General features: G+C 38.4%; 1 protein-coding gene across 5 annotated transcripts in view; it reads right to left on the bottom strand.

Annotated features, from left to right (window-relative positions):
• Positions 1–13,643, bottom strand: part of LOC134218226 (uncharacterized) — a 95,234-nt gene extending 81,591 nt beyond the window's left edge. For 4 of the 5 annotated variants that reach the window (XM_062697144.1, XM_062697146.1, XM_062697147.1 and 1 more), the window contains exon 1: positions 12,698–13,643. The gene's annotated coding sequence lies outside the window, so the exon portion shown is untranslated. Of the gene's footprint in view, positions 1–12,605 lie in introns of all 5 variants that reach the window. The other variant, XM_062697145.1, reaches the window with a different exon arrangement.
• Positions 13,644–14,303: the final 660 nt, after the last annotated feature.

Below are 14,303 nucleotides of genomic sequence, written 5' to 3'. Positions count from 1 at the left end.
TGGCATGAAGAAACAAGTGGGGGAAATAAGAATGACGTAAATGGAATGCTTTTTTAAACTTCCGGTACTTGCTGTACTTGTAATGAGGTAACTTTAAGAACTTATTATTGCAAAAACACGCTTCTCAACTAGGCACACGATGAAAAATGTTTTAAATTTAATTGAAAAATTATCTATTTGTTTCTTTTTTTATTTTGTGCAACTCTAATTTATCTCTTTCCCCACAATTCACCGGCGCTTCAATATGGGTCTTATGTAATTTCATTCCATTTACCAATTAGGGAGTACCAAACCTTTCCATCGCACCAATGCGGTGGTCAGAAAGATCCCCTGCGGGACACATAAGACCAACAGAGCTATATAATACCTTAGCAAGCACAATCAATCTCAAATCTATCAGAAGCATTTTTGTTTTCTGTTCTCTTATGCTTCTCAAATGGTTTACGGAACCTGGAAGGTTTTCTTTATTTATTGCGCTTCGATGTTTCGATTTAAAGTCCATAAACAGATATGGAGGCAACTGTATAAAACGAGTTTAGTACACTTCATTTAATTCCACTACGTTTTGTTATCTTTGCAGATACGTATTTCGATCTCAACTGTGAGGTCGTCTTCAGTGTCTTGTACTTGACTCGACTCGACTAAAAAGAGCTTAAAATATTTTTCTGAGATATGGAGGGATGGGTTGATTTGCTATAATCTTTCAATTTCCTAACTTATTTTGATATAACACCGAACAATTATAACACACTTTTGAGCAAAATTCTCTATAACAGATCCAATATATTAAAAAAGATTTCAATTCCTCAAAGTGACGAACCCGATCGAAGGCACGCTGCTAAAAGTTTAATACAAACAATGATTATTTCATAATTTATACGTGACACACAAATCAATGTCATAACAGTGACGGGTCGGTTTATAGTTGACTCATCCAAGCGATGGCGAATTTGTCACACAATTTGTCATCGCGCACACCAAAAAAAAACAATTATAGCTCAGTGGCAGCCATCCAAGGGTGTCATCGATCAGCGAAATACCGTTGCTGGAAAGGCAGGCTAACAGAAATGGTGTTCATTGTGCACACGTACCCTACAAGGATTGCAACGAGTGTTATGCAACAATAGCGGTGAATGACGCCAAACCGGGCCACATAAGTTCGCGGCGTTATTGTAGCGTTGCGATGGGAGTGAAGTTGCTTTTGATGAAAACATTCACCCGTCGGGTTTGCCGCCGGGCGTGTCTCGGGTGTTTCCTAAGGTTTTTCCGAAACTTGACCATTAAATGTTATGAAATTACTTCTGGAGAAGAGATGAACTGCCTATGATCGGATGTCAGTCCCATCTTTGCTGGATTTACTATTCATAAATTGTGCAAAGCTGCAAAGCTAATATCTGGTGCAAGAAAATTTTCAACATTTTATTTCGAAAAAAATGTACTTACTACAAAAAGCCTTCCACCGGGTAGTCTATAAAGAGTTCCAGTTGAGTTGATAAAACACGTTTTTCTCGCTCATTTTTTGTTGGGGACCATTTTTTACGCACAACTGGGTAAAACAAGTGTGAATGCATCATCGGAACCGGTACCTCCGCAATTGGGGCTTATTGAAAGAAATTTATCATGGGTTGTAGCCCACCGCATCAGTTCATTATCGTAACAGCTACCGAAAAACGTTTCTCACGGTATGCTACCTATTAATGTATATACAGACATGATAAGTGAGAGATTTTCTCATTCTCCTTTGGATTTAAACCCTGTACTTCCGCCTCAAGCTCTTACGTAATTAGTGCATGCCCTCTAAATGACATAGGACGAAAATGCACGGAGCTCGTGATTTGTATCCCCACGTTCATGTTCAAGAGCTTATTTTAGCTTAGCTTAGCATGATTTTCTGTACCCATCGTAGTTGCTAGTCGTGATTGGCCGAGAAACAACAAATAATGCACAGCTCACCAATTGAATAGTTTTCTCGGGACTAGAAAACTATTCTCACTGTACAATGCTTCGGAGTTTCTTTAATTCAAAATCAATAACGATGCCGGCCACGTCCTCACAGTCAATTAGGATAAGGGGAGGAAAATTAGTTCGACACTCAAGAGACCGAGGAATCCTCTGCATTTCCATGAGCGCACTGGAAAGGGTACATATGTTAGTTGTGAAGGAAATATATTGGAAATCGCCTTGGTAAGCGACTAATTATTTCATTTGAACGACGCCATATTCATGATGACACAAAAGCGGAGAAGCAACGCGTGTCTTACGTATTTTCCCGAAGATTGATTCGATATCTCAACTACTTCGCGACGACTAAAACACGCACTGCACAACGCTTGCTCGATAGCTACTCCGAAAAAACACGCACTGAACTGATTAACTTTATTACCGGCCACGCAATGCAGAACACAATATTTCGGCAGATCGCGCGATCGTTCTGCTGTCCGAAACAAGAGAAAACACGCACTGAACTCTATCCCCACGATCATGTGGGCTTCATGATGGCATTTTCTTCCCGCTTTTGGCAATATGCTCAATACCATTTTGTTTTGCAATTCCTGATCATAATAGTGGAACGGTTCGGCACTTCATCTCATAGCTCCTATTTCCATCCCATCAAAAACAAAGCAATGAAAAGGAATTTGATTTGTTTCTCATTTTTGTGATTTTTTTAACAGTGAGCAAGCGTATTAGCAAAAAGAAGCGACGAGATTGATGCTGTTTTTCTTTGTTTTGCGATGAGATGAATACAGTGAGATGGAAAACGGAACAGTTCCCCTACTAGTTTTACAGTTCGTATTTGAGTGATAAAACGGCCTACTTTTCCATACCAATGAAATGGGTGCTTCAACGAACATTATGCAACTCCATTATGACACTCATTTGGGTGCTATAATGGAAAAGCAACATCAAAACAGTAGTTACATAACTATATTTTACTGAATTAGTGTTCAAATAATGTATTCTCTGCGTCGCATATAAAATGAAATAGCTTGATGGACAAATCAAAATTTTCGAGCTAGGCAATGTGTCTAACAGATCAGATTGCTCTCTGCAGCAATATAATATATTGGCAAGAATAATCATGTGAAGTAAGTTAGACTGTACCATTTTGGTATCTATACATTTTTAATATTAAAGTCCAGTTTTCGTTATTGCTAAAACTCGATTTTTTCCGCATTCGTAGTTACAATCCAACTTGGCAAACTTTATTAGATAAACGTACAACTCGTGCTAAGAAAATCATCTTTTTGAAACTAGTTGCAAAAACTCCTATTTCGCAATTCCTGATCATAACCTGGTTTACAATTCGTGTTTCAGTGACCAAACGGCCTACTTTTCCTTACCAATGAATTGGGTGCTTTGATGACTATTATGCAACTCAAATGCATGGAAAAAAAATCCATTATAAAACTCATTTGGATGTTATAATGGAAAACCAGCACCAGAACAGTCGGTACATAACTACATTTTTCTAGAAAATTATTTATCTCTTTTTTTAGCAGTACATTTTTCTACCATACTCCATGATTTACATTTAAGATTCAACAAGATTAAATGTCCAATAAAATAATTTCAAATTTTAGACATAAATCGTTGCAATATTCTTTTGCTACGTTTAGAATTAATTAGGATAAGTTTAGTTTAAGTTAAAAATATTGTAATTTAGTTGTAGGGTAATTGAAATTAATTAATAATAAGTGAAAATGTATAACAAATAAGGATGATAGTGTAGATCAAACACGATGAACTTACTCTAAAAGATGAATACTGTTAGCGAATACGTTAACAAGCAGTCAACTAACATACCCTAATTTTGACCAAAAAATACCATTGTGAGTCTCTGCACGTAGTACCAATGGAAGACGCAGGTCATTTCCTAACTATTTGCGTTTTAGACCTTGAAAGTATAGATACTAATGTGACGCGCCAACTCCACCTCTACGAGCGAAGTGGGGAGTCAAAAGACGGAAGATAGAGGAAGGAATGGGTAAAGAAAGGTGAGGAACAAGAAAACGGGGAGTCTTTTGGAAGGCGTAGATGAGTGCTGATGCAAAAAGGGAAGAAATAAGAAACAGTAGGCAAACGAGAGGTGAATCCCGGAGAAGAGCTGTCGTGTGTTTACAGTCTACAGAGTGTCGTGAATTCGGTGTTTTATTTAGTAAACCGTGATCAATTAGTCTCAGATACCACGTGTCCCTCGCCGCCTGCGGTGATTATATACGGTCTCCGCCAGGATTTTGACTTCCACGTGCTAGTCATTCCCGTCCACAATCGTGAAACACGAAACCGGCCTGCCCATAAGCCGACTTACTTGCTTCTTCTTTTTATTGGCATTAGATCCCCACACTAGGACAGAGCCGCCTCGCAGCTTAGTGTTCATTCACCACTTCTACAGTTATGAACTGCGAGGTTTCTAAGCCAAGTTACCATTTTTGCATTCGTATATCATGAGGCTAACACGATGATACTTTTATGCCCAGGGAAGTCGAGACAATTTCCAATCCGAAAATTGCCTAAACCGGCATCAGGAATCGAACCCAGCCACCCTCAGCATGGTCTTGCTTTGTAGCCGGGTAAGCTTACTAGAGGCCCTCTTTAGCCGTGCGGTAAAACGCGCGGCTACAAAGCAAGACCATGCTGAGGGTGGCTGGGTTCGATTCCCGGTGCCGGTCTAGGCAATTTTCGGATTGGAAGTTGTCTCGACTTTCCTGGGCATAGAAGTATCATAGTGCTAGCCTCATGATATACGAATGCAGAAATGGTAACCTGGCTTAGAAACCTCGCAGTTAATAACTGTGGAAGTGCTCAATGAACACTAAGCTGCGAGGCGGCTCTGTCCCACTGTGGGGATGTAATGCCAATAAGAAGAAGAAGAAGCTTACTTCAGTCAAGTTTATGAGAAAGTCCTTATCGATATGCTTGACTTCGGATTCGATAGGCTGTTTATTGTAGGGGACTTCAATATCAATGGTCAGTCATTTCAATCTTGCTGCTCTTTACCGCATCAACTCGACATTCATCCGCACGATCCTGCAACACGTATTATCGAATCCTATGCAACAACTATTGATTTACTTATCACAGACTCTCCAGAGAATATTCTTTATTCCTGAAATCTAACACAGTGATCCCCAGCATGTTTACAAGTGAGGGCCGCATTGCATTTTTGAACTTGAAGTAGACCGTTATATATTTTCAATAATAGTCCTTCATTTCAATCTGAATTTTATAGCATTGTACAAAATTTTGAATATACGTAAAAATTCTACAAAATATTTTATTCCAGTGATTTTTTTTTCAAATACACACTTGTGAGGACATTTAATTCTACAGGGTTTTCGCCGTAGCTGACTATTAGTCGATACTGTTTCTGCTCTTTCATACTTGACAAGAGAATTTTTTTATAACACCATATTTTCGGTTCAGTTGTCAGAAAGTATTCTAAGCTATTTTTTTTTTCCAAATGATCATATAACTTGACGAATTTATTTTTAGGGAATATTGTCCACTATAAGTTGTCGCGCAAATAACGACAGCATGTTTCAAAAGAGTTTTTGAAGTCAGGAACATGCCAGAAGTGTTAAATTAGAAATCGAATAAATCTGCAATCCGCACCTTGCTTTCATGGTTTCCTAACAATTGAATTTTCTGAAACCTTTTCTTCAATAATATTGGAGCTGGGGAAAATCTTGATTTCGTTCTATATTTTCCGTAGCTTAAAGTATGTTGACATGATAGTTGACAGTCAACGTGCTTCCTGCAGTAAATAATATAGCAATTTTTCAGTTGCATTCCACCGAGCCCTAACTTGGTTTAAGAAAAAATGCATCATCAATACGAAGCAGTGTAAGGCAACATTATTCTTACATGATGTTCAACATTAGGCTTGTTTAAAACAAATGTGTATAAAGGCTGTCACAAGATTTTTGATATCCATACCAACACAACCGGATCGAACGATATTCCAATATCCTTCATTAAACTGCTTTGTCCCTTCATACTACCAGCACTTTCCTTACGATTATTGATTCGAAAACCTTTCCACCCACCTGGGAAAAAGCAATCATTACACTGATCTCCAAAGTCTCGAATCCTGTTCAACCAAAAGACTACAGTACAGACCCATCGGCGTGCTCCCACAATGTCGACAGTACTAGAGAAAATCCTTTTAGCTCAAATCACGGATCATTTCAACAATCCAGTTGTTCCACCGCTGGCGAAATACCAATCCCGTCCTGACTAAAATCGTCCATGATATCTACGACGGTTTCGGTAGGAACCACTGCGCCGTCATGGCCCTAATTGATTTCTCCTTAGCGTTCAATTGCGTTAGCCGCCAGTTCCTGAATGCAAAGTTCCTCAATTAGCTTTACTTCTCCCAAATAGCATGTGACCTTTTATCATCTTTTCTTGCACAACAAAAACATAAAGTTCACCTGACGCAAGGATATTGTTTAAGCTCATTATTGTTCAGTCTGGGCATAAACAACTTACCTTTTTTGTTTGTACCAAAACAGGTAGGTACTCAGAGATATAGTGAGGTCAATTTTCAATTAAGAAACAGTATACCAAAACCAAAAAATATTAATGATATATTCATGTATCAATAAATCAGTTTTGGTACCATAACTGTATCAGCCTCAAAGAGAGATCTTCTTGGAACCATCAAAGTTGTTGTAATATGATCTGATCACTCTATTTCAATGGAGTGGATTGCCTGCAGACAAATCATGATTAGCATGCCAACTTTGTTGATAAAACAAACATTCTATCTGTCACTGTTACTCTATTCGATAACCAAAATACTTTATTAGACTTGATAGAACCTCAAAATATCGTTGTTATATTAGAATGCTTCAAATGAATCATTTTGTGTGTTGTCCTTCTTCTGAAGTATGGGAGACGTTTTTTTCATTTTAATATAGAATATTGGATTATTTGAGGAATCCATTTCGAGACACATGCTGTCGCTTATTTTTGAAAAGCTTACTAAGAAATCGGACGAAACAGTTGGTAAACAAAATAACATACATTTTTCGATTAAAACTAGCTTAACTCTTGTCAAAAACACAACATTAACTCATCGAAAAGCTCGTTCATTGTACACAATATGGGCTGTATACGATGCTCAATATTATACCAGCTCCAAAAGATCAAATTCACACGATTTCATCGAGATGAAATAGATTAAACTAATTGTAGTAAATCAAATTTCAAAGGTATTCAAAATAAATTTTTTAAATTTCGAATGAGTTCATTAACTTCGACAACTTGACAATGTCAATGTTCTGTGAAATTTTTCTGTAGCATACCAACTGCCTTTTTTGCAATTCTGAGCTCAATTGAGCAATCAGAACCAATTTCCAGATCGAAAGAGTGACAAAGGTATATTTTCCTATATTCCTATTTTGATTTTCACAAAGGTGTATTTTCCTATATTTTTTTTGATTTCCTATTTTGACTGAAATCCCTTTACAAACTTCAAATCAAATGCGCCAGCTTATGTAACAAGCGATTGAGCTGAAATTTTGATAGATTGATTTTCTCACCCAAAGACACAATCCGGGGGGTGTCCCGTTGAATTAGACAACATTTTTTCACCCCATACTAAGCTGGGCCAGTCTAGTGTATAGTGCTTGACCCAACAAATTGGGTTACAATTCAGTACAGCATTTACTTGGCTTATAAGCAGCTGAAAACATCACAAAAAAAAAAGAATCTAAAAAATTCTGTTTATTCTGATTATGTATTTCTGCTACAGATATAAATTACAGCCACGGACAGCCACTTAAATAAATAAGATTGTATTTTTTTGCAACCAATACTTTGAGGAAAAGATTTATGATTGCTTTTCTTTTTTAGCCAGTGATTTAGAATATATGTAAAACCTTATTTTCATTTCAAAACAAAGATAAACTCAATTTTCGTGGTTGAAACTTTTATATTGACGAATCATATTCACAAGTAACAGATGAATACATGACTGTCAGGAAAAATTTTGCTTTTTTGCGCGTTGGTTTTGCCTTGAGCATTGCCCGCAACGTCCAAACTTGTTACGCCTGTACGCTTTAGAAATTTATATGGGGAATGAAGATGTATAAATTTGCTCATTAAAAGTGTATAAATCGCCTTCACCTTTTGAAAATATTCAGAGTTTCCAGATTGTGATTGGAAGGCCTAACTTGTTAATCCCTTGAATCCCGAGTAGGGAACGATTATGTATTTACTGAACCCCGACCATATGTGAAATGATAATTGAACTATTTAAGCTTTAAAACAATAGATTGACAATATCTGCAATTTCTGATTTCTATTGGATAGTTGGAAAAATACGAAATTTGGTTAAAATAAATTTAAATTGAGGATAATATTTTCCGGCTTCTGCATAATATTAAACATTGATTTCCGTGTTTTAACTCACAAATTCCCGTTACTCCATCAATAAAGATCACATGATGAGAACCATTCATTGGGGCTTCCCGCAGTGTACTGTACATACAAAACAACAAGCTAACTTTATGGAGTGGAAATATTGCTCAACTACCAACTATGTCTGCAAAACCATTCATCAATCCTTTACACCAGACTAGCGTTTATCACAGATCGCAAAAAAAATATCTCATCAATCATCGACACTCCGCTTTGCACTCGGTTTTCGTTTGAAACAGTCCGACATCGAGTGCTCCGCAAAATGGAAGGAGACCGTACTCCGAAATTCTCACCATCATCAGAGGATGCATTGTTTGCAACTTCAACTTCAGTGCACTACCACACTGCAACAACATAGCTTGCAACAATTCGCCTAACAGAAGCAGTTGCTCTAGAAAAGGTCGTTTACACCTTTCACTTTTGTATTTGCGACCATCGTCTTTTCTGTGTTGCTTGCAATAAAGTGCAGGGGATGCGTTAGCGCAATCTCTGGCGACTTGCTTGGCTGGTGATGTGAATGTATTGATGAAAAACCTTGGACACAATATGTGATAACAAGACTAATGTCCGCGACTCAATGGAGTTTGTTGCTGATAATAAATTGCAGCTTGATTTCGTGGGCCCTCCTTAGCCGTGCGGTAAGACGTGCGGCTACAAAGCAAGACCATGCTGAGGGTGGCTGGGTTCGATTCCCGGTGCCGGTCTAGGCAATTTTCGGATTGGAAATTGTCTCGACTTCCCTGGGCATAAAAGTATCATCGTGTTAGCCTCATGATATACGAATGCAAAAATGGTAACTTGGCTTAGAAACCTCGCAGTTAATAACTGTGGAAGTGCTTAATGAACACTAAGCTGCGAGGCGGCTCTGTCCCAGTGTGGGGATGTAATGCCAATAAGAAGAAGAAGAAGATTTCGTTTGTATGAAACTCATATTAATCGCTTTCACGGTATTGACCCGCACATAAGTATTGAATAAAGGTAGAAATGCGGTTATTTTCATTTTCATTTTGCAGCGTTCGGTGAGGCAATGAGAGTGCAAGTCAATCCAAGGCCGATAATAGAGAGGGTAACGGCTGAAGAATCCTTGCAGACCACTTGAACGCCATGGGGTAGGATAAGGATGTTTTGAAGTGAGGTTCGGATTTGGAATCTACTCGAAACTAATGCAAAATTTAAGTGAATACAATCTAGTCAATGATCAATGGTTAAAATGATAATTTCAAAAATTCTAGTACAATAAGGTTAAAATATTTCACTCTTCCATTTACTTCCGCTATATTCACTTTGTATCAAGAGTAGGGTGGCTCAAATTAGTATGGGAAAAACTTTTTTCAATTTTTTTTGATGGGCCGCCCTCTTATTCGGTTCTATTTGATGCCTTGATGCTCTGGACAAAATTTCAGCAAAATCGGCCAACGTTAAGGCGGTGCTAAACTCGTTGGAAGCTTATATGCAAAAATGTATGCAGAAACATCCAAAAACAGAGAATTGCAGTTGGACGACACAACTTACGATGAAGAACTTTGATACACATTCAGATCTTGAAGATTTTAATACAGAATGTTATGCAGAAAACCGCGAGAAGATTTAAGTTTGCCTGACTAAGTTATTAGCATTTCTCTGAAGTGGGGTTTGAGCAAATTTCGTTTCTTTTACATTTGAAAAGAAATAAATTCACCCCTACAACACTCCAGTAAAATGCTAATATCTTTGCCTAATAAACTCTAATCTTCTCGCGGTTTTCAGCATAACATTCTGTATTTATTTCTACAAGAACTGAATGAGTTCATGGTTCTTGATCGTAAATTGTGCCGTCCAGCTGCAAATCACTGTTTTTGGATGTTTCTGCATACATTTTTCCATATAAACTTCCAACGAGTTTAGCACCGCCCAAACGTTGGCCGATTTGGCTGAAATTTTGTCCAGAGCCCATCAAAAAATTTGTAAAAGTGTTTTTTGAGCCACCCTAATCAAGAGATACATATTTCGTTTTCTACTTGATGTTTTGTATCAACAGATACATATTTCGTTTTCTACTTGAAGTTTTCAAGTAGTGTGGGGGTGGGTGGGTGGGTGGGTGGGTCCAAACGGTCATCAAGCTCAGATATTATTATTCTAAACAATCAGCAACAAGCTATGCGATGTGCTCACCATTCTTATGAGTTGGATCATCTTCCGCGAACATCATTACATCATTATATACGCATTTTATAAACAAAATGTGGTCGAGGCAACGAAGAACGCTTTGTTCACCATACAGATATTCAATATCTGAGCTCAAGAATAGTTTGCATTACGATAGATGCTATGGAGATAATGTAGTTTATAATAACGGAAAGATGTCTCATTAGGCTTATTCAACTCAAAAGTAAGGCTGATATTGCGTAGGTCGCTTCAGACTTTCAAGATATGTACAAACCGAAGAAGATTTAAAGTACCATTGGTGTTTGGAGAGATCTTTGACATGTTCATAATAGCGTAATGATGTTTGTAGAGTTATTTAAACTCAGAACTTCATAGAAAACTTAAAGATCTGAACTCTAGAACGGTTTGGAGTACTATGTGTCGCATTTCTCGTCAAAATGTTTTTTTTTTCTCTTCGTTGTCTCCCTTTTTTTTTGTTTGTCTTTCATTACAGATCAATGCCAAAATCCACCATCAAAACAAGGCAACAACAATCATTAATTTTAAAACCCTTAAACTACTCCTTTTCCTATTGTGTAATTGTAATCCCTAATCTTGAGTCAGCCGCGAGTTCGTCGGTTACCTAAACTAACTCTAGTTGTAGAAAGAATAATCACACAAATTATAAAATGAATTGAACAAAAAATAAAACAAATGTATCCGGCTCCATAACGCCAAATGGCATATGATCCTGCCAAATAAAGGCAAGATTAAAAAGACAGTTTGGACATATTGAGAACACTCTGACATGTTTATAATAGTGAAGTGATGTTGAAGTGATGGATCAGTTTCAATTCAAAACTATGGCCAAGACCCCGTAGAAAGCTTTGTAGACTATACACACCTTCAATTTCTGTACTCAATAAAAGTTTGGAGTACCATAGATGCCCTGGGAATATGATGACATGTTCATAAGAAAGAAGTGATGTATTATGGAACTAGTCTATCTCAAAAGTAAGGCCGATATCCCGAAGACCGCTTTGTTGGACTTTCCGACCTTCAAGATAGTTTGAAGTATCGTTGATGTTTTGGGAATACTGTGACATGTTTAGAATAGTGAAGTGATTTTCTATGAAGCAATTTTAACTCACACGCGTGGCCAAAACCCCGAAGGACGTTTTGTCGACCATAAAGTCCTGCAATATCTGTACTCAAGAATAGTTAGCAGTGTCTTGGGATTACTGTGGCATGTTTACATATAATGACGGAGTGATGTCCCATGGAGCTATTCCAATTCGAATGTATAGCCTATTCTCTGTTGATCGCTTTGATGACATTACCTCCAAGATCTGAGCTCAAGAACAGTTTGCCGCTACTGTAGATATTTTTGGTGATATGTTCGTGATAAAAAAAGTTATATGCCATGGAGCAATACTAACTGAAAAATATGATCATGACTGCGTATACCATGACTGCGTTTACCGCTATCATATAGACGACAACGATCAGAACCCAAGGATAGTTTGGTGTATTGAATAAATGTTCTGGGAATATAAAAACCCGGGAATATAAAAAACCTGTTACAACTTCAAACTTCTACCGAGATCACACGAAACGCTTCGTTAGTCATGTAAAATATCAAAATTTAAGAAAGGTCCGGATTGAATCGGTTAAAATAATTATTTTAGCTAAGACTCGCAAATCAGTGTTACTCATTCTCAAAAGAAAAATAATATTTTCATAATCCTTGCTGTGTAAAGCATTTTGATCTACTACAGTTTTAAGAATTGTTTTAGTTAGTTGTTTTATTATAACATATTAAAAAAACTGTTTTGTGTCTACCATTTAAAAAACAGTAGCCATAAATCATGATACAAAAGCATTTGCCAGCTCTGAGCCAACTATTGCTGCGTCGTAGTCGCCTTTCAATGGTTCGCTGGCGAACTGGTTGAAGACGATAAAAAGCTCGTTTTCACATTTATTATCGCACATACACCCGCTCGTTACTTGCACACTAAGTTTGATGTGCTGCACGTCGAGTTTCGTTTACTGACCTATAAATGATAATATTTTTCCAACTTTTCACTCGCTGTTCGTTTTCATTCGACAACTATCTACGCGTCGGTCAAGACGAGATGGTGCGTACCTGTTCCTGCGTTGATGGGCTGCTGCAGTGTCAATACCATTTAATATTAAGGCAAAGGCTTCGTATCCACTGAAGGAGCAGGTTTTCAGTTCCACATGCAATCTCGTTCGTTCCGCTTCTTATTACCAGCTCCGGCTTCTTCTTTACTCAACTTGTCCTAAGTGCGTTTCGTGTTTGTTGTTGTGCCTGTTTCTTTTTACCGATCCAATCTTGGAATTCCTTCGCCTTTGGTTAGTTTCACTTTTACTTTAAGATCACCTCTGCGCCTTCTCCATATTCGTGGTCGACGCGGTCACCACCGTCGCTGTCGATCGTCGCTCGATCGTTCTCGTGTAACCTCTCTTCAGTAAGCTTCTTTCACTTTCAGTCGCACACCACATTCACCACAATGAAGGCTGACTTTGCCACAAACACCTCCTCATTTGCATAAAGCATAATTTCTGCACCCTTACAGAGGGGGACCCTCGGGGTCCAATTTGAATATCACTTCACAACACTGTGGACGAATGGCGAAACTGTTTCACTCTCACTCTTACACTCCCATGATGTTATAATTCAAATCGAAACAAGCTGTTTTTTTTCCAAAACGCCTCCTGTGATTTCCGTTCACTTCAGGACACTTCTATCGGTTGCGTAAAATCATCACAAATTTTCACTTGAGGACTAAGTGAATTTCCGTCTCAACCTGACACGTATGCGCCGCTGCGGGTGCCGGGTCTCACCTTCTGCTCGGACACCCCCTTTTTCTTACTTTTTTACGATCCACGAAAGCTTCTCACGTACACGAACACACCTAAGTGGAAATCCGCGATCGCGACTTGCTTCGACGGAACAAGCGGAGAGCTTCAAAACGAAAGAACTAAAAAAGTAAGCGTTAAAACGTGAAACTAACCAAACGCAGACACAGGTAGATAGATCCGATTTCTCCGGGTGGCAAAAGCAAACTGACTCAACCGAAGCCAAAAGAAGGAGGAAAAGCCCACAGCGCAGAGACAGACGACCTCGACTCGCGGATCCGATCGGTCCGGCGACGTCGGCGAAGACGTTGATCCTATGCTGTGATGCTATGCGCGTCATGTGAGTGATGCATCAGCGCAGCGCGCTGGCTGTGGCGCGGCGCGAGTCTTGTGTGCATTGCTGAAGCTGCAGCCAGCGGCAGCGGCAGCAGCAGCCCATAACCAAAACGGAAAGGTGGATATGCTTTCTTCTTCTGTAAATGGTCGTCGCTTGCGATCACATCACGCAAGCCATGTTCGGACTCTTGTGCACTGCACAGGATGATGGTTGGTTTGGTCGGAAGTAGGTACTATGCGGTCTAAATTTGTGTGATTTGATCAACTCGGTTTTATGCAATTTCATTACACTTGAACCGATTTGATACTTTTTTCTTTGATCTCGCAATAGAGCCAATAGAGAGACAAACATAGTAAGTTTTTATTAGCCATTATCTTATATTTCCATGGGAAATTTCTTTGGAATATTCAAGGGAAATTCTCTGGATTTTTTACGGGAATTTCTCCGGAATGTACACGGGATTTTTTGGAATTTCTATGGAAAGTTGTTTGAAATGGCAAAACATACTTTTGCATATAAACGATAAAGACGA

The sequence above is a fragment of the Armigeres subalbatus genome, chromosome 2 (genome assembly GCF_024139115.2).
Source record: "Armigeres subalbatus isolate Guangzhou_Male chromosome 2, GZ_Asu_2, whole genome shotgun sequence".
Lineage (NCBI taxonomy): Eukaryota > Metazoa > Arthropoda > Insecta > Diptera > Culicidae > Armigeres > Armigeres subalbatus.
This window is presented reverse-complemented; position numbering and strand designations above follow the sequence as displayed.